Source organism: Bison bison, unplaced genomic scaffold (genome assembly GCF_000754665.1).
Source record: "Bison bison bison isolate TAMUID 2011002044 unplaced genomic scaffold, Bison_UMD1.0 scf7180017864066, whole genome shotgun sequence".
Classification (NCBI taxonomy): domain Eukaryota; kingdom Metazoa; phylum Chordata; class Mammalia; order Artiodactyla; family Bovidae; genus Bison; species Bison bison.
Window position 1 is genome coordinate 6,538,220 of NW_011494638.1, and position 20,438 is coordinate 6,558,657.

The 20,438-nt window shown below is 42.5% G+C and overlaps 1 long non-coding RNA gene across 1 annotated transcript in view; it reads right to left on the bottom strand.

Annotated features, from left to right (window-relative positions):
• Positions 1-8,115: 8,115 nt before the first annotated feature.
• Positions 8,116-20,438, bottom strand: part of LOC104986298 — a 121,343-nt gene continuing 109,020 nt past the window's right edge. The window contains exon 4 of the long non-coding RNA XR_825019.1: positions 8,116-8,219. This is a non-coding gene — a long non-coding RNA (uncharacterized LOC104986298). The remainder of the gene's footprint in view (positions 8,220-20,438) is intronic.

Here is a 20,438-nt window from a genome sequence, read left to right on the forward strand (position 1 = left end):
CAACTCCCAGAGTTTACTCAAACTCATATTAGTCGAGTCAGTGATGCCATCCAACCATCTCATCCTCTGTCGTCCCCTTCTCCTCCCACCTTCAATCTTTCCCAGCATCAGAGTCTTTTCCAGTGAGTCAGTTCTTCCCATCAGGTGGCCAAAGTATGGGAGCTTCAGCTTCAGCATCAGTCCTTCCAATGAATATTCAGGACTGATTTCCTTTAGGATAGACTGGCTGTATCTCCTTGCAGTCCAAGGGACTCTCAAGAGTCTTCTCCAACACCACAGTTCAAAAGCATCAATTCTTTCCATCAAAACAAGTGGTGAATCTAGCTAAAAGTTAATCTGGTTTTCAACATTTCTGTAAGTTTAAAATTATATACAAGCAAAAATTTATAATAACAATAAACAAATACATGGCTGACAGCTTCTAACAACAAAAACAAAAATTTTCCCGAGCAACAGGGTCAACTTGAAAATTAAAAACATGATCATAATTTCTGAAGTACTATAAAAACTGAAAACACCACCTATTAAAAGTAAGAGTGTGGATAAACCAAGGCAGAGGGAAAGGTATAGATCTATGTGATTTTATTTTAGAAATAAGAAATAAATGAACTAAGCACTTGATTTAAAATCTTATGAAGAATGTCAACATAAGAGGAAATATAAAAAATGACAGATATAAACTAAAAAATAGAAAATTGGTAGAAGTAAATTTAAATGTTCATTCTCTGAAAAGAGTATAAGATATATTAAAACCCTTGTAAATATAATAGATAAAAGGTATTAGTCAATAAAATTAAAAGACTGGTGATTTAAAAACTGATACAATGGATTTAAAAATATAAATCATTGCAGTCACAACTTAGGATAATCAATTTGAATTGTTTAGCTAAATGGACAATACAAATACAAAATAAAAAGTTAGCAAAACAAAATACAAAAAACATGAAAATACTGATGGAGAAGGAAATTGAGAAAGTTGTTAAGAATTATGTCATTCACCAAAAGAAGTATGGCCTAAACAAATATTCTGAATAATATTTCTATGAGTCAACAAACAGATTTTCCAAATCACAGAGAAACAAGACCTGATACTTAGTTCATTCTAAGAGATAAGTATCATCCTCATCCACGGATTTGTGAAAAATATCACACAAGCACACTCACACATAAATCAGGCTTAGGATTGTAAATATGCACAAGTATCAATTCCAATACAACTAGTTTGAAAAAATTAGGAGCAGACTCAGGAGGATAGCAGGCACATAGCAGATTTTTTAAAAATAGTTGTTGAATAAGTGAATAAATGAATGCATGGGAACACACTGAATGAAGAAATTAATGTAGTCATTTAGCATTACCTCAGTAATATCAATAACCTCAGATATGCAGATGATACTACCCTTAAGGCAGAAAGCAAAGAGGAACTAAAGAGCCTCTTGATGAAAATGAAAGAGGAAAGTGAAAAAGCAGGCTTAAAACTCAACATACAAAAAACTAAGATCGTGGCATTCAGTCCCATCACTTCATAACCAATAGATGGAGAAACAATGGAAACAGTGACAGACTTTATTTTCTTGGGCTCCAAAATCACTGCAGATGGTGACTGCAGCCATGAAATTAAAAGATGATTTCTCCTTGGAAGAAAAGCTGCAATGAACCTAAACAGCATATGAAAAAGCAGAGACATTACTTTGTCAACAAAGGTCTGTCTAGTCAAAGCTATGGTTTTTCCAGTAGTCATGTATGGATGTGAGAGTTGAACCATAAAGAAAGTTGAGCACCAAAGAATTGATACTTTAGAACTGTGGTGTTGGAGAAGACCTCTGAGAGTCCCTTGGGCTCTCGAGCCAGTCCATCCTAAAGCAAATCAATCCTGAATATTTATTGGAAGGACTGATGCTGAAGCTGAAGCTCCAATACTTTGGCTACCTGATGCAAAGAACTGACTCATTGGAAAAGACCCTGATGCTGGGAAAGATTGGAGATGGGAGGAGTAGGGGATGACAGAGGATGAGATGGTTGGATGGCATCACTGACTCAATGGACATGGGTTTGAGCAAGCTCTGGGAGTTGGTGATGGACAGGGAGTGCTGCAGTCTATGGGGTCACAAAGAGTCAGACTCGACTGAGCGACTGAAGTGAACTGATTTACCATTATAAATTATGTCTAATAAGGGCATGCAGTGTCAGACTTTATTTTTTTGGGCTCCAAAATCACTGCAGATGGTGACTGCAGCCATGAAATTAAAAGATGCTTACTCCTTGGAAGGAAAGTTATGACCAACCTAGGTAGCATATTCAAAAGCAGAGACATTATTTTGCCAACAAAGGTCCATCTAGTCAAGGCTATGGTTTTTCCAGTGGTCATGTATGGATGTGAGACTTGGACTGTGAAGAAAACTGAGCGCCCAAGAATTGATGCTTTTGAACTGTGGTGTTAGAGAAGACTCTTGAGAGTTCCTTGGACTGCAAGGAGACCTAACCAGTCCATTCTGAAGGAGATCAGCCCTGGGATTTCTTTGGAAGGAATGATGTGAAAGCTGAAACTCCAGTACTTTGGCCACCTCATGCAAAGAGTTGACTCGTTGGAAGAGACTCTGATGCTGCGAGGGATTGGGGGCAGGAGGAGAAGGGGACGACAGAGGATGAGATGGCTGGATGGCATCACCGACTCGATGGACGTGAGTCTGAGTGAACTCCAGGAGTTGGTGATGGACAGGGAGGCCTGGTGTGTTGCAATTCATGGGGTCGCAAAGAGTCGGACACGACTGAGTGACTGAACTGAACTGACTGAATAAGGGCATGCAAGGCAGGAATGTCTTGTGCATATCACTTATCTGCTTTTACTGAACATCACATCAGGCCCAATGAGCATAGGCAGAAAAATCATTTTTAGCTGAATTTAGAGACTGTAGCTGTAGCAAGAACCCTTGCTGACCAATAAAGTAAATTCTAGGAATGCAAAAATTGTGACAAATCACAGAATACCTTTGTATTGTTTTAAGCTACAGGCACTAGGAAAGCATCCTGTGAGAAGGGCATTCTTATCACTCCCTTTCCTCCTAAAATAGGAGATAAAAATCCCCATGTGGAAGATGGCTTCCCAGTAACAGGAGAAAAGAAACATTTTTCAATGGGGAATCAAAACCAAGAGAATCCTGTACTAACAGACCCTGTTAAAATAATTTTTATCTGCCTTTAGCCTCTCTATATGATTTACTTTTCCACAATTGCCTCTCTTTGTTCAAGCCAGTATAAAAGCTTGTAAGTTTCAGAATTTCTTTGGGTCTTATAAGGGCTCCCATTGTCACATAATACTTGGATAAATTTGTATACTTTTCTCTTATTAGTCTATCTTCAGTTCAGTTCAGTTGCTCAGTCATGTATGACTCTTTGAGACCCCATGAACCACAGCATGCCATGCCTCCCTGTCTATCACCAACTCCCGGAGTCCACCCAAACCCATGTCCATTGTGTCATGATGCCATCCAACCATCTCATCCTCTGTCATCCCCTTCTCCTCCTGCCTTCAATCTTTCCCAGCATCAGGCTCTTTTCAAATGAATCAGCTGTTCGCATTAGGTGGCCAAAGGATTGGAGTTTCAGCTTCAACATCAGTCCTTCCAACAAACACCCAAGACTGATCTCCTTTAGGATGGACTGCTTGGATTTCCTTGCAGTCCAAGGGACTCTCAAGAGTCTTCTCCAACACCACAGTTCAAAAGCATCAATTCTTTGGCGCTCAGCTTTCTTTATAGTCCAACTCTCACATACATATATGACCACTGGAAAAACCATAGCCTTGACTAGACGGACCTTTGTTGACAAAGTAATGTCTCTGCTTTTCAATATGCTGTCTAGGCTGATCATAAGTGTCCTTCCAAGGAGTAAGTGTCTTTTAATTTCATGGCTGCAATCACCATCTGTAGTGATTTTGGAGCCCAGAAAAATAAAGTCAGCCACTGTTTCCACTGTTTCCCCATCTATTTGCCATGAAGTGATGGGGTTGGATGCTATATCTTAGTTTTCTGAATGTTGAGCTTTAAGCCAACTTTTTCTCTCTCCTCTTTCACTTTCATCAAGAGGCTCTTTAGTTCTTCTTCACTTTCTGCCATAAGGGTGGTGTCATTTGCATATCTGAGGTGATTGATATTTCTCCCTGCAATCTTGATCTTATATCAGTTTAATTATTAGGCCTTGCCAAAATACCCTAAGAGTATAAAGGTAAGAATTTACCTCTTCTACATAATGTTCCTGAAGGAAAACCCTGATGAATCTGACTATGTGAAAATTTTACATTCTATTCAACAAAAGGCATCATAAGCAATATGAAAAGATAATGCAAATGGGGAGAAGATATTTTTCTTACTGAAAAACACTAATGAACTAATAGAAAGATGGATAAAAGATATGAACAAGCAATGTATAGCAGAGGAAATTTGAATGACCAACGGCACATATAAAACTATGCTCAACCTTAGCAGTAATCAGAAAGATGAAAATTAAAACAATGAGATACCATTTTATATCCATCAAACTGGTAGAGATTAAATAACCCAGTACTATCAAGTACTGGTGATGATGTGGAAAAATGGGAGAAATATTCAATTTTGTTGATGATGTATTCATTGGAACAACCATTTTGGAGAATAAATTGTCAACATCTAGCAACACTGAAGACACACATGTCTCACAAGCCCTCAGTTTCACTCTTCTAAGAGTAAACCCTGGAAGTTCACTTGTAGAAGATGAAAGTCCATTGCAACATTGCTTGTAACAGCAAAAAACAAGCGCAAATTAAACCACACAAATATCCATCAACAGAATGAACAAATTGTGATATACATTGAGACTATTTACACCAATTTTATCAGCAGAGGTAAATCCCAAAAATAAAATGAAAAAACAAATTATAGATAGTATAATAATTTCTAAACATATAAAATAATGCTATATATTTATAACCATATACTTATGCTGCAAACATATACAAATAAAGATGAGAATTATAGGTACCAATTCAGGATGGAGTTGCCTTTCAGGAGAAAATGAAATTAGGTTAGGGTAGAGAGGTAATGGCACCCCACTCCAGTACTCTTGCCTGGAAAATCCCATGGACGGAGGAGCCTGGTAAGCTGCAGTCCATGGGGTCGCTAAGAGTCAGACATGACTGAGCAACTTCCCTTTCATTTTTCACTTTCATGCATTGGAGAAGAAAATGGCAACCCACTCCAGTGTTCCTGCCTGGAGAATCCCAGGGACGGGCGAGCCTGATGAGCTGCCGTCTATGGGGTCACACAAGTCGGACACGACTGAAGCGACTTGGCAGTAGCAGTAGCAGTAGAGAGGTATACAGGTATTCTATTTTTTAATAAAAATAAGAAGCATACACCGCAAAATATTAGGATTTTCAAGGTGCTACTCACAAACATTCAGTATTTGTCTAAAGTGGCCATCTCTGGATGGTGAAATTATGGATCCTTTTCACCATGTTTTTATTTTTGCTCTTACTGTCCTTATTTTTCAATAATCAACATTTATTGGTTTTTAGAACAGAAAAAGTAATTAAAAGTAAAACATTCACCAAAATAAGCTTTGGTTGATTGAAGATTTAAATATAAAATCTAATTATAGAACTTGCAGAAAATTGAAAAAAAAAACTGTTTATCACCTCTCTTTGGAGAAGGAAATGGCAACCCACTTCAGTATTCTTGCCTGGGAAATCCCATGGATGGAGGAGCCTGGTGGGCTAAGGTCCATGGGGTCACAAAGAGTTGGACACGACTAAGCAGCTAACACACCCACCACCTCTCTGGGGGAATTTTAACTTTCTCAGCTTTGAGGCTATTTAAATAATTGCACTATAAGAATTAGCATTACTGAAGATTTTTTTAAATGGAAAATATTTTTATCAAACATTACAAAGAATTAAGATCTATCAAAGCCAGCTGATTCAAATTTGTAAGATAAATGTCAAGATTCCAAAAGGCAAATAGGTAAAAGACAGGGCCATTCTCATAAGGGAAATACAATTAGTAGACAAACAGTGGGAATGTGTTAGAGCTCACTAGAAATCAAAGAAATGTAAATGAAAGCATTCTGAAGATTACAATTTACATATTCTAAAAGAACAACAAAAAAAAATGTTGAATGCTAATATACAATGATGGTGAAGTTGTCCAGAAATCAATTCATATAGTCATTTACAGACTCTTGTTCCCACTCTTTAGCCAGAAATGTTACCACTAAGAACTTGTTCTTAAGAAATAATTCTGCAAAAGCAGAAAGGTCCCTCCTCACTGTCCTGACTTCTAAATGCTGAAACTCCCAGAGCTTATCCCCTTGACATCTTCTCTTTTCCATCCACATGCATTGCTCAGAGGATCTCACCTGTATACCCAACCTCTCTCCTCATGGGTCTCCAGGGAGAAAGCAGACCCAAGCAGTAATTTTCCTGGGGAATGGGTTGGGGGAGGGGGGGTAGATAAAGGCAGTTCAGGGTCTCAGAATTCAGTTAAGGAAGGGGCAGTGAAGACAGGAGGGGCCAGCAAAGAGAGTCAGAGAGACAACTAACGCAAGCTTCATTGCAATATTAATTCCTTACCTCATGCGAAGAGTTGACTCATTGGAAAAGATCCTGATGCTGGGAGGGATTGGGGGCAGGAGGCGAAGGGGATGACAGAGGGTGAGATGGCTAGATGGCGTCACCAACTTGATGGACATGAGTCTGAGTAGACTCTGGGAGTTGGTGATGGACAGGGAGGCCTAGCGTGCTGAGATTCATGGGGTCGCAAAGAGTCGGACATGACTGAGTGACTGAACTGAACTGAACTGAACCATGTTAATAACTGGAGGAGGGCATGGTAACCCACTCCGGTATTCTTGCCTGGGAAATCCCATGGACAGAGGAGCCTGGTTGGCTACAGTCCATAGGGCCACAAAGAGTCAGTCACAACTGAAGCGATTTAGCATGCACGCACCTGGTTAATAACTAAGTGTGTCAGGTTTTACATTAAGGAGTAGGGGAGAGGTCCCCAGTACTTCCCGCATTGCAGTAGCCCTCAGTTCTCCTGCAGTCCACTAGATCTCAGCTGCCCTTGACCCCCACCTCCTAAGTCTGCAGGAATTATTTTTGCAAGGTAGCCCATTCATGTTTTGCCTTCCTCTCTGAAGCCCATGTTGGGGAGCAAAATTTGCCATTCCAAAACATCTCTTTGGCAGGCAGATTATTTTGAGCTCAAAACAATCAAAGCCCAAAAGACTCAGGAAGAAATTGTGACCTTATCCCTAACTACCTATAAGAATTTAGATAGGTGCCCTGTTTCCAGAATAGAGCTAACACCAGAGACCTCTGCAAAGAATATGGGTTAGCACTAGTGGGAAAGCTCAGCAGGAACTAGAGATCAGAGTCCATTCTGTGTCCATTGTCTCTATGGTCCAGTAAATGACTGTTTAACAAATGTTGCTTTTTTAACCTTCACGTGAATTGCATTCCTCTGCTTTGAAGCCCCAAACCACTATCCCAACATCCTCATGTGTCTTTAGCTGAAGATGGTATTTAAGGTAAGGGCTTTGGCCATTTTGGCAAGTTACTCAGTTTTCCTGGATCTCTCCAGCGTTATTAAACTTTTGTTTCATTTTTCTCCTATTAATCTGCTTCATGTCATTTTAATTCTTAGACCAGCCAGAAGAACCTAGAAGGGTAGAGGAAAATTTCTTCCTCTTCAATACTCATAAACCACTTAGAGTGGGCATTTCAGCATTCCCTCTTTGCCTTCTAAGAGAGTCCTGACCTGCTAGGAACCAGACCTTTCCCTCTGCTGGTGGCTGCTAGCTGCCCTGTGGTAACCATAAGTATCCTGCTCTGAGGTCAGGAAGCAGAACCGCTTGGACCCCCAAGTCTGCTAAAATTTCTATGTTCCACAAACACACTCACCTTCTCAACATCCCAGCCTGGGGTCTCTACTTCATGTGGGTTCTTTTATTGCTTAAGAATGTTTAGATATTTACCATCCTTCATTTTCACGACCTTGTGAGGTTGGAATCACAGCTTTCATTATTCTCATTGTAGTAAAGTCATAACTTACCCAAGGCAGAACTGGACTCAAACCCAGATCTTCTACCCTCAAATCCACATCCCTCTCTGTGGCATATAACCAAAAGTGGGTACTGCTACACATAATGACAGGCTTTCCACTTTCTTCCTGTTTATACATCGCCTGTAAAAAAATGGACAAGGGAAGTTACTTTTCTATCAAGAGCTAAAACAAGCAGTTTTGCTCTATCAGAGATGATATGATAGCAAAAAAAATAAAAGAATCCCTAGAGACAAGAAGCCCTGTGTAAATCTGACTGTGTTCTCCTAGCCCCGAGATTCCAATTACACACTGGCTGACCTCGGAGATCTAATCTTCACTGTTTCCTAAGGCATCGATATGATGGTTCACTCTCCCAAAATCCCCGCCCTCCACTCAGCCTGACAGTCAGATTAAATGATAGAGGAGTGGAATTGTAGACTGAAAAATGGCTCTCTTGGGGATATCACTCCAGTAGCCATGCATTCAAAGGAAGCTTAGACACAGAAGTATTTTCCTTCTCCTTTCCTTGAAATTAACCTAGAGGTAAAATCCTAACCCAACCTGGTTCACTCATATCAAGCGCTTACTGGAGAGTCTTGTTTTCTGCAAATCTCAAGCTGCTAAGGAAAGGGGGGGGACACCTGTGGGCCTCACCTGAATAAACTGGCAGTTTCTCAGGGCATGAGAGCTGAAATTGGGGCTGATGGCATTGGAACGTTCCTGTTGGGCCCATAATTGTTCTCCTGCCAGGTGTCATTCAAGCCAGTGGAAGGAGATTGACTTTGGTTCAGAAGCAAAGAAAGGCAGAGGAGTAAGAGCTCCTGCTGCAGAGTCTGTGCTGTCCCAGACAAGCCTGAGCGGGGGCTGCTTTCTAGGAATCTCCTCAACAATGGCGGGGCAAGGAGCTCACGAGAGCAAGGATCTCGCGAGGCTGGCCCAGGGTGTGCAGCGCACCTCCCCAGGTGCAGCATCTCTGCACACGGCCTACCACTGCCACCGTCTTGAATTTCAGTGCTGTGTGCAGCACCTCTGCATGCACCCCAGAGCTGAGGTGTCAGGCACTACAGCCATTTCACACTAAGGATTCTGGTCTGAAGGGCTGGGTTCCAGGCCTCTGCACATGACCCCCTTTGAGCAAGTAAAGCTAGACTAAGCACAGAGGAAAAGAAAAAAAAAAGAAAGAGTAGACTTTGTTACCCAGATTCTGTTTTTATTTCTCGGGACTTGTTAATGGCTTTGCTGGTGACAATGGGGTCAAATCCACATAGGTATTCTGACCCAGAGACATCCAGGGCTTTGAAAAGAGTCCCTCCTCTACCCAACCCAAGGGAAAAAATAAACTTCCCAAAGGCAGGTTTGCACCACCTGTTCTGGGCAGAGCTGTGTGGTTGATTTTCTTCTTTGCCTGCGACATGCTGTGCCTCCCCCAGGGAAGACTCTCTGGCCCTCAGAAATGACCCCTGGGGTCTGAAGAGTCAGACAGGGAGAGACTCAACCACAGAGCTCCGAGTCCTGACTCCCACGAGTCAACCTCCAGGGGGTGGGTCCTGTCCTCGGCACCCCTGCAAGGACCCCTCTGGGGGCCTTTCCCACTCTAGAACCTGCTTTCTCTGGCCATTAACCTGAGAAAAGGAGCCAATTGAAAAGGAGTTTTTCAATTTAAATTCAGGGTTAGCTGTTCTAAGACTGATTGTGGAAATCACTCAGAAAACACTTTTTTGGAGAATGCTTTTGTTTTTTTGTTTTTTGTTTTTTTTTTAAAAGGCATACATAACAACTTATGTAGTTAATTTTCAAAATCAAGACCAAGAAGCATAAACCCTATCTATACATTTTTCAAAACCACTATAAATAGTTTTCCTATTCTTTATCATAGTTAAATGGGCAGAAAAAGAGAAAAGGAAAGAACATATAAGTGTAGGAGAAATAAAAAGCATGATGAAAGACTGTAATAATAAGGATGGTGGGAACTGTGCTAAGCACTGTTCACAGACTATTTCCATTTATTCATCCCCAATACTGTCCCTATTTTAGAGTAGGGAAACTGAGGCACAAAGATTTTAAATAATTTGCTTGCTACTGAGGCTAAAAAAGTAGAGATGCCAGCAAGGAAATACAGTTCTCTATTATAACAAAATATGCTCAGTCATGTCTGACTCTTTGCAACTCCATGGACTGTAGCCTGCCAGGCTCCTCTGTGCATGGGATTCTCCAGGCAAGGATACTGGAGTTGGTCGCCATTTCCTTCTCCAAGGGATCTTCCCCACCCAGGGATCAAACCTAGGTCTCCTTCATTGCAGGCAGATTCTTTACTGTCTGAGACACCAGGGAAAAGTGAAAGTGAAAGTGAAGTCGCTCAGTCGTGTCCGACTCTTTGCGACCCCATGGACTGTAGCCTACCAGGCTCCTCTGTCCATGGGATTTCCAGGCAATAGTACTGGAGTAGATTGCCATTTCCTTCTCCAGGGGATCTTCCTGGCTCAGGGATCGAACCCGGGTCTCCCACATTGTAGACAGGCGCTTTACCGTCTGAGCCACCAGGGAAGTCCAGAAAAGATAAAAGAGCTACCAGGGAAGTCCAGAAAAGATACTCAAAAGATAAATATCAAAAGAGATAAGAGATAGCCTTTCCTCCAGAAGGAGTACTAACCTATTATCTTAAAATTCTGCAGCTAAATACTTCCTCTATCATTTCTTAACATAGGAATTGTAAGAGAAAACTGTGCTTCAGTAGAAAACTATGCATTGACCACACCCAGCGCAACCTTCCTATGTTATCTGATTCTAGCATCCATTGCCCTTGAGGCATTCTGCAACTGTGTACATTGTAGGAAACTAAGTGAAAGGGAAGTCGCTCAGGCGTGTCCGACTCTTTGTGACCCCATGGACTGCAGCCCACCAGGCTCCTCCGTCCGTGGGATTTTCCAGGCAAGAGAACTGGAGTGGGGTGCCATTACTAACAGAAGTACAAAACGCTGTCCTGTAGAAGTTTAACTGACTTTGGAAGCTAGCTGCATTTCTATTTGCCCACATAAATTTTAAGATATAAATGTTCTGATGCTGGGAGGGATTGGGGGCGGGAGGAAAAGGGGACGACAGAGGATGAGATGGCTGGATGGCATCACCAACTCGATGGACGTGGGTTTGGATGAACTCCGGGAGTTGGTGATGGACAGGGAAGCCTGGCGTGCTGCGATTCATGGGGTCGCCAAGAGTCGGACACGACTGAGTGACTGAACTGAACTGAACTGAGCTTTTCCTTTGAACTAGTTATAACACCCTTACCAGCTTCCTCATTAATAAGTTGAATAAAATACTTATCATATGTTCAATTTTATATCTGAAAGTCATGCTTTTACCTTTTAAAAAAATTTTGTCGTAACAGAATTATCAAAGCATGTCAAAGCACCTCATCGTTTCGTACTGGAGGACCCTTAGGCATGACCTGACCCAGATGGTTTCAATAACTGGATGACCATTGATGATGTGTAAATTAGGTCTTTTGTAGCATAGTCTCACCCTAACAATTGCCTGTCAAACACTTTGTTCTGTGCTTGCCAAAGTTTATGAGTAAAGGTTCCAGTCCCTTCATCTTGGCTGGTCTTTCTCTACTGCCAATTGGGGAAAATTAATCTCTGTGTAAATTATATAAGTCCACCATAATGTCTCCATTACTTCTATCTTCTGCTATGTTTCATGGACTGTTTCAGGCTACCTCCACTTAGAAAGGGCTTGAAAACATTTGTTTTTAAAATAATGATAATAAACTATCTGCACCCCCTCCCCAAAAAGACATAAATAAATCTGTCTTTATCTGAAGTGCAAGAGCACAACACAATCCCATTTTTTAAGTCTTAGATTCATACAGAGCTGATAGCCAATTCCTACTACTCTTGGCAAAACTACTTTTTGTTGTGTGTATTTTGAAGTTAAACAAACACAATTCAGTTTTCATCCCACAACTTACTAGAGTGTGGATATGGGTGACTGAGTAACCTCCCTAAGTCTCAGTTTTCCTCTCTGTATAAAGGGCATAATCATACATGCATCATCATAGGGTTATTTTGAGGTTTCAGTGAAATCACATAGAGACTCTGGCATGTGGAACCAGGCCCCTGAACTATTAACCCCTGACTTCTAGACCTACCAAGGAATTGATTACTAACCTTGACAGTAAGACACCATGTGGAAAAATGATGAGTCATTGGCAGCCCTTGAATCAGATCACTGTTCCTGACTTCTTGCAGCCAAGAACTTCATTTGCTAAGCTCAGAAAACTTCTGTGAAATGGTTGTGTGACATGGGGCAAGTACGGGCTGCTGTAGAGAGGCTTGGGCCATTTGGACCTAAGAGATACCCCAGGGGCAGGGCACAACTTTTGAAAGAATGACATAGCCCAAGGATACAACATTAACTGATTAGAATCAAATGGGGCCCAGGATGGCAGACAAGACTATCCCTTGATCCTCAAGCAGCAAGTGAAATGACACACCCAGAGGCGCCATGACAGTTCCAAGGCACTGTTAAAAGACCAAGGACTGGGCAGCAGCCCAAATCCTGGAAATCTCCACCCCCTCCCCAAAATAGTTGGAATAATCCTCCCACTCATTAGCATATGAAATTACCCAGCTTATAAAAACTAACCACGCCATATTTCACGACTGTATTCACCCTCTGTGATGGCCCACACTCTGTCTGTGGAGTGTGCTTCTCTCTGAATCTGAATAAATCCTTTCTTACCTATCACTTTGTCTCTCACTGAATTCTTTCTGTGATGAGGCATCAAGAACCTGAGCTTCATTAAGTCCTGAAACCAAATACCATAGGTTTTGGCTGGGTTTGTGTCCCAGCCACATGGGTTCGAGTCCCAAGTGGGGTTTTGGCTGGTCTGAGTCCCAGCCACGTGGGTTCAAGTCCCTATCTAAGATAAATGGTTTCACTGGGACCCCAGGGAAAGGGAGCTGCCGTGCTGATGGCCCAACTTCCCAACTTATGCCCTTAGTTTACAGCAATCGGCCAATTCAGTTCATAGCTCGCAGTTGGCCTCCCTTAGGAGCCCAGTGTGACACCCTTCACCAAGCCCAATCAACACCCGAAGCAGCTGCAGGACGCAGGCACAGAGTTCATTCTACGCTCACCCTCTTTCCCACGGGGAGAAAACCCTTGTCAAACTTGAAGGAGCCAGCAGTGGTCCGTGTCTACCTAGTTGCTCAAAACCAACTTAAATCTTTACTTCCTTTTGCTTCCAAGCACAATGCAAACAGAGGAAAGGGGGGTTTTCCATTCTACTGGAACTACTAAAATCATAAAGTGCACTCTTGGTTCCAGAATATCCAGTCACAAAGAAAGACAGCTTTGGTTTCATTTGTTGTTGTGCTTCTTTCTGTAATTGTTCCATAAACCAGTAACTGTAATTCTGAGAGAGTAAGTGGGTCAGCCCAGAGCAGGAAACATAAAAGTAAGTGTAAAAGGAGATCTCAGTTCTTTGTTCCCAGCTCTTCAGTTCAGGTTCTGGAATGAGAGAGGATCAGAGTTTATAGGGACCCAGAAGTCCTCAGATCCAATCTACATAGAGACGTGTGACCTCAGACAAGGACTCTCAGGGTCTCAGCTTCCTCACTTGTAAAATGGAGGAAGTACTTTTTGTCTCATTTGTTACAAATGAGAGCTGATTGTACCAAGCACATTCCATGTGATAACAATCCACCCTCACACTTTCATTTCACAACTGAGAAAACTGAGGTACAGAGGGGTTGCATTATTTGCACAAGGTCACACAGCTGGCCAGAGGCAGACCTCATGCAGAGTGAATCTTCAAATGTTAATCAATGCAAACAGGATTGTCTTGAATGCATAAACACCTGCTTGAAATGCTTGAAATACTTCAAACAGTCTAAAACAGCATCTGCAATCTTGTGTTCATCTTTCATTTGTTTGCCTGCCTTAAAAAAAAAAATAGATAAGGAAAAGGTTAGATTCCAGTTCAACCTCTTCAAACAAGGACATGTTCCAAGCCAATTCAAAGAACCGCCCCTACTTGCTTTGGTCATATTTCTGATGCCAAAAACTTGGCCTCTGTGTTGCTGAATTGAATCTCAGAGACAGGGTTTTGGGTGAAGTAGGAAAGAATAGCTTTATTGTTTTGCCTGGCAAATGTGGACACAGAGGGCTCCTGCACTCAAAAACTGTGTGTCCCCAACCCTGGAGGTTTTGGTGAGGAGTTTTATAGCCACAGTTCAAGGATGATTCTGTTGATAAGATTAGAATGTGGGTAAAGCCTGCACTCCTTTAAACTGCTCTCAGATAATCTCTTGATGAGCTGCTCTGGTTCCTTTAATCTGACTTCCCTGATGATCTTCTCTGAAGAAGAATGCTAAATCTTCCACTGGAGGTTTTAATTCTATAAAGAGCTTAAAGCTACTGTTGTATGTATCCACTGAGGTGCAACCAGGACCCTACTCCAAGGCTGCACTATTGTTTCCTGGCTGCTCCCTCTCTTGTCTTTGCATCCCCTCCCTTTGCTGCTGCTGCTGCTGCCAAGTCGCTTCAGTCGTGTCCGACTCTGTGCGACCCCGTAGACGGCAGCCCACCAGGCTCCCTCTCCCTGGGATTCTCCAGGCAAGAACACTGGAGTGGGTTGCCATTTCCTTCTCCAATGCATGAAAGTGAAAAGTGAAAGTGAAGACACTCAGTCGTGTCCGACTCTTAGTGACCCCATGGACTGAAGCCTACCAGGCTCCTCCGCCAATGGGATTTTCCAGGCAAGAGTCCCTTCCTTTATTACTGTTCAAATCTGCCTTTCAGAACTCAGGGAAGGTCATGGAGGCTGAAGTCTGTTTCCTACAAATAAGGAATGGGGGACGCAGAAAGTCTTCCATGCCCAGAAGCCCCACAGGGTCCTGCTCAGTTTCGATCCCTAATGGTACAAAAATGTCCATACAGATCAAGCTGGATCAATAAAAGCTTGAGCAGGTGTAACAGAGGTGGTCATTTTCCAATGACATGATCCTACAGATTTCATAAATTTAATCTTGGAAGTGGAATAATGCTGAAGAAAGAAAGTTCAGTGTGGGGCTAAGAAAGTCCAGGGATTAAGGGCTTGTGGTTGAGAAAAGTGATCCTGGATTCGGGTGGTCTTGATTTCCCTGCTGTCAGCCTTTCACTGATAAAGTATGGTTTTGTCCTAGTTCTTAACCTCTTAAATCTCAACTATGAAGTGAGGGAAATAATAGCACCAATCCAAAACTTACTGTTTTGATTATTTTTCCCTCTAATTCTACAAAGAGACTACCATTCTCAGGTATCCCAGTGTCTGATGATAAAAGCAAGAAAATCTGATTCAGAATAGAAAACCCTGCTTCTCTCATTAGAGATTTTTACCTGATACCATGGTTTCTCCCTCCTCTAGCTCTCTTTATCTATGTAAAATATTTTTCCTTCTGAATAACTTTCTTATCACCATTACACTAAAAGGAAAGTTACATTCAGGTCATTAATACCCATCCTCTTGAAATCTCCATTTCTTCAAGAAGCTCTTCAAATTAAAAGAAAGCAAATACTGAGCAACTTTTAGGGATCTAACTGTAAGATCATTATTATTTTAGACTGAGGCTTGCAAAACAAAGTAAGCGCTGGGCTCTACCACTATGCACAATGCTGATAACTCTCTGGAGGCTTCAGGCTCCATGGGATCTAGCCTGCTCCCCTTTTCAGCTCTTGGGAAGTGAAGGGTCTCCCATGGACTGCTGGGCTTTCTGGGGTGCTCTCCCAAGTATATGAATATTTATCTGCTTATAAATTATATAGCACTAATATATTACATGAGCTTCCCTTGTGACTGAGTGATTAAGAATCTACCTGCCAATGCAGGAAACCCAGGCTCGATCCCTGGGTCAAGAAGATTCCCCTGGAGAAGGAGATGGCAATCCACTCCAGTATTCTTGTCTGGGAAATCCCATGGACAAAGAAGCCGAGGGCTACAGTCCATGGGGTCACAAAAAGTCGGACACAACTTAGCAACTAAACAATAACAATATATTACATAGTGCTATATACAAATGATATAGTGTAAATGTATAATAAGCATTATATTTACACAAACAAAATGTTCAAAGGTGATATGTTGGTCCATTTGACTGCTATAATAGAATACCATAGGCTGGGTGGTTTATAAAAAACAGAAATGTATTTCTCACAGCTTTGGAGGCTGGGAAGTCCAAGATCAAGGCACTAGCAGATGTGATGTCTGATGAGGGCCTCATAGATAGCCATATTTTCACACTGTAACCTCACACGGAGGAAGGCTCATGGGATCTGCCTGGCATGCCTTTCATGTGAGCGGTGATCCCATTCCTGAGGGCTCTGCCATCAAGACCATCACCTACCAAAGGTCCTGTATATCTACCATCACCCTGGGGCCAGGTTTCATGTACTAATTTGTGGGGGACAAAAGCATTCAGCCTATAATAAGTGATATGAGAAAAATTAGAAAGATCTATTACTTTCTTCTTCCTACCCAACAGATCTCTTAAGCACCACTCTGAGGCAATGGTTCTCAAACTTTGGGTGAGCAAGAACAATCTGAAGAACTTGTTTAAAATTAAGATGGTCCAGGCCCCAGCCCTGGATGTTCTTCTTTACTTTTTCATGGGAGGGGCCTGAAGTTTTTCCATTTCCTAAGTTCTCAGGCTAACTCTGATTCCAACCCTCAATCATATTTTGGAACCACTGATCCAGACCCTTCTGTTTTCCTCCCCTTTTAATTTTCTGCTAAAATTTTAATCCTGTGATCTTGCTGGTACCTACCTCCTGGACACCCTCATGACTGTTTAAAGAACACCCCATGTTCTTTATTAAAACAATAAAAATAACAATAGCTGCTATGTATTATTTCCTGCTTGGCAAAGACTGCCTAGGGTTTGAAAGTGAAAGTAAAGTCGCTCAGTCGTGTCCGACTCTTTGTGACCCCATGGACTGTAGCCTACCAGGCTCCTCTGTCCATGGGATTTCCCAGGCAAGAGTACTGGAGTGGATTGCCATTTCCTTCTCCAGGGGATCTTCCCAACCCAGGGATCGAACCCAGGTCTCCCGCATTGTAGACAGACACTCTACCGTCTGAGCCACCAGGGAAGTCCTAGGGTTTACCTCTCCTTTAATCTGATCAAGTAAATATGCTTAGTCCCACTACACAGATGAAAAAATCGAAATCTTGGAATGCTAATGTCTTGCCCCAGGTTACCCAGTTAGTAAGCAATAGGCCAGGGACCTGAACCTAGATCTGTCTGATTCCAATGCCTTGACTGCTTCCCAAACAAGCCACTGTAATTTATTGAACCTCTACTATGAACTGAGGCTTCCCAGGTGGCTCAATAGTAAAAATCTGCCCGCCAAGGCAGGAGACAGTGGTTCAATCCCTGGGTCAAGAAGGTTCCCTGGAAAAGGAAATGGCAACCCACTCCAGTATTCTTGTCTGGGAAATCCCATGGAGAGAGGAGCCTGGCAGGTTACAGTCCCTGGGGTCACAAAGAGTCAGACACAGCTGAGCGGCTGAGCACACACACTACTATAAACTCAGCACTTGGCTGGGCACTTCACATATAAATCTCTAATACTCATGACATACCTGTGCTTGCAGAGGTGTGACTCTCAGTCCACAGATTCTGATGTAGAAGAAATAGCTTTGCTTTCTGTAACCCACCCGAATTGTAATTTCAAGCTCCTATTTTTCCAGCCCTCCTGGATTCTTTCTCACCCCAATCCCACCTACCACCAGTTCTAGGTCAGACACAATACCAAGGCCTGGAGTTGGGGTGAGCACCTGGTCCTATCCCATCAGTCCACACAGATGACCCCCATCCTCCCCATCTTCATGACCTGTTGTCACTGGTAGCTCACTGCTACTCCCAACCTATACCAGGCACAGGGGTATATTTTGCCCCCTGGCTGACAAACTCACACCATTTCCTCTTTGAGTTCTTACCACCTTCTGGAAGCAATGTACTGTCCCCTCTGCACTCTAGACAAATCTCCCTTTCCCCAATCTACTTACAAAGTCCAAGAGACTCTCTCTCTAGTGATAGGAAGGTAGGAATATTCTTTCTCCCTTCACATCCCTTTAAAACATTCTTAGCCTTTTGCTTGCCTTTGTTGCTTAGAATTCACTTAGGCTAGGTCCTAAGCTTTAGGACTAGACATGGAACAGACTGGTTCCAAATAGGGAAAGGAGTACATCAAGGCTGTATATTGTCACCCGGCTTATTTAACTTATATGCAGAACACATCACGAGAAATGCTGGGCTGTATGAAGCACAAGCTGGAATCAAGATTGCCGGGAGAAATATCAATAACCTCAGATATGCAGATGACACCACCCTTATGGCAGAAAGTGAAGAAGAACTAAAGAGCCTCTTGATGAAAGTGAAAGAGGAGAGTGAAAAAGTTGGCTTAAAGTTCAACATTCAGGATACTAAGATCATGGCATCCGGTCCCATCACTTCATGGCAAATAGATGGGGAAACAGTGGAAACAGTGGCTGACTTTATTTTGGGGGGCTCCAAAATCACTTCAGATGGTGACTGCAGCCATGAAATTAAAAGACCCTTGCTCCTTGGAAGAAAAACTATGATAAACCTAGACAGCCTATTAAAAAGCAGAGACATTACTTTGTCAACAAAGGTCCATCTAGTCAAAGCTATGGTTTTTCCAGTAGTCATGTATGTATGTGAGAATTGGACTATAAAGAAAGCTGAGCACCAAAGAATTGATGCTTTTGAACTGTGGTGTTGGAGAAGACTCTTGAACGTCCCTTGGACTGCAAGGAGATCCAACCAGTCCATCCTAAAAGAGATCAGTCCTGGGTGTTCATTGGAAGGATTGATGTTGAAGCTGAAACTCCAACACTTTGGCCACTTGATGTGAAGAGCTGACTCATTGGAAAAGACCCTAATGCTGGGAAATATTGAGGGCGGGAGGAGAAGGGGACGACAGAGGATGAGATGATGGGATGGCATCACCAACTCAATGGACATGAGTTTGGCTAAACTCTGGGAGTTGGTGATGGACAGGGAGGCCTGGTGTGCTACGGTTCATGGGGTCACAAATAGTCAGACACAACTGAGCTACTGAACTGAACTGAAGCTTTAGGAAGACTAAGATTATAGACTTCTGTCTACTTTACTCTTCTTAGGTGAGAGGGAGGGTGTGAGGGAGAGTTTGGAAGAAATATATTATTGATATCTCAAAATATTATCTCTGGCTCATGTTCTCTTATTTTACAGACGAAGAGATGGAACTCAAGAAGGTTAAGTAACACTGTGCACAGCTAGTTGGTAGAAGACCCAGGATCTTGGAGGCACGTGGATTCACCAGTGTCTTGGTAAGTTAATCTGCAGAGTGAGGTCGGGAGTGGAGTTGGTTCCTAGCAGTACCCAGAAGACAAGAGATGAGGTGGGCCTAGGGGAGAGGAGCCAAGTAGATAGTCAGCTGTTCTAGGTTCCAGCTTTCTGGGAAATTAGTAAAGTGGAACCTTCAGATTCTGCTTAACAGTGCAGGTAGGATGGAGCCAGCCAAAAAGCCAGCACAGAAGCCTCTGCTCAGGAATCATGCATCCAACTAGAAGGTCTCCATGCCATAGACCTCCAGAAGGAAGTGCAGCCACCAGACAGCACAGTCTTAAGCTTTGCCCTGGGGTCAGTCTGTCCAAACTAATAGGACCAAATGAAAGTCCTGCTCAGTTTGTTTCATCCAGGCAGTGATCATCAAGTTAGCTAAATACCTACCCAACATTTCAACTTGGATGTCTAAGAGGCATCTCAGACTCCACCTAGCCAAAACTGAATTTTTTATCTTCTACCACCAACTCTGCTCCACTCACAGCCTTTCCCGTGTCAGCTAATATCAACACCACTGTCCCACCAGCTCAGACCAAAACCCTTGAAGTCATCTTCAACTCTTCTTTCTCTTCACCCCAGTAGTCAGGAAATCCTGTTGCATCTACCCTCAAAACACATCTACCATCCGTCCATCACTCCCCAATTCCACTTTGACCATGCTGAACTAAGGCGCCATCACTCTCGCTGGATCACTGTAATAGCCTCCTAGCAGATCTCACCACTTGCATCCTAGTTTGCTAGTAATCTGTTCCTAGTCTTATAAACTAGAATGATCTTTTACAAATATTATACAAATCATATCACTCTTCTGCTCAGAGTGAGTCCCCATGTCTCACAGTATAAAAGCCAAAGTCCTTTTAATGATGTTTCCCTAGTCACCGGCCTCCTTGTTGTTCCTGGAACATTCCAGGCATGCTCCTACTTCAGGGCCCTTGCACTGGCTGCACTGGCTATTCTAACTACCTGACGC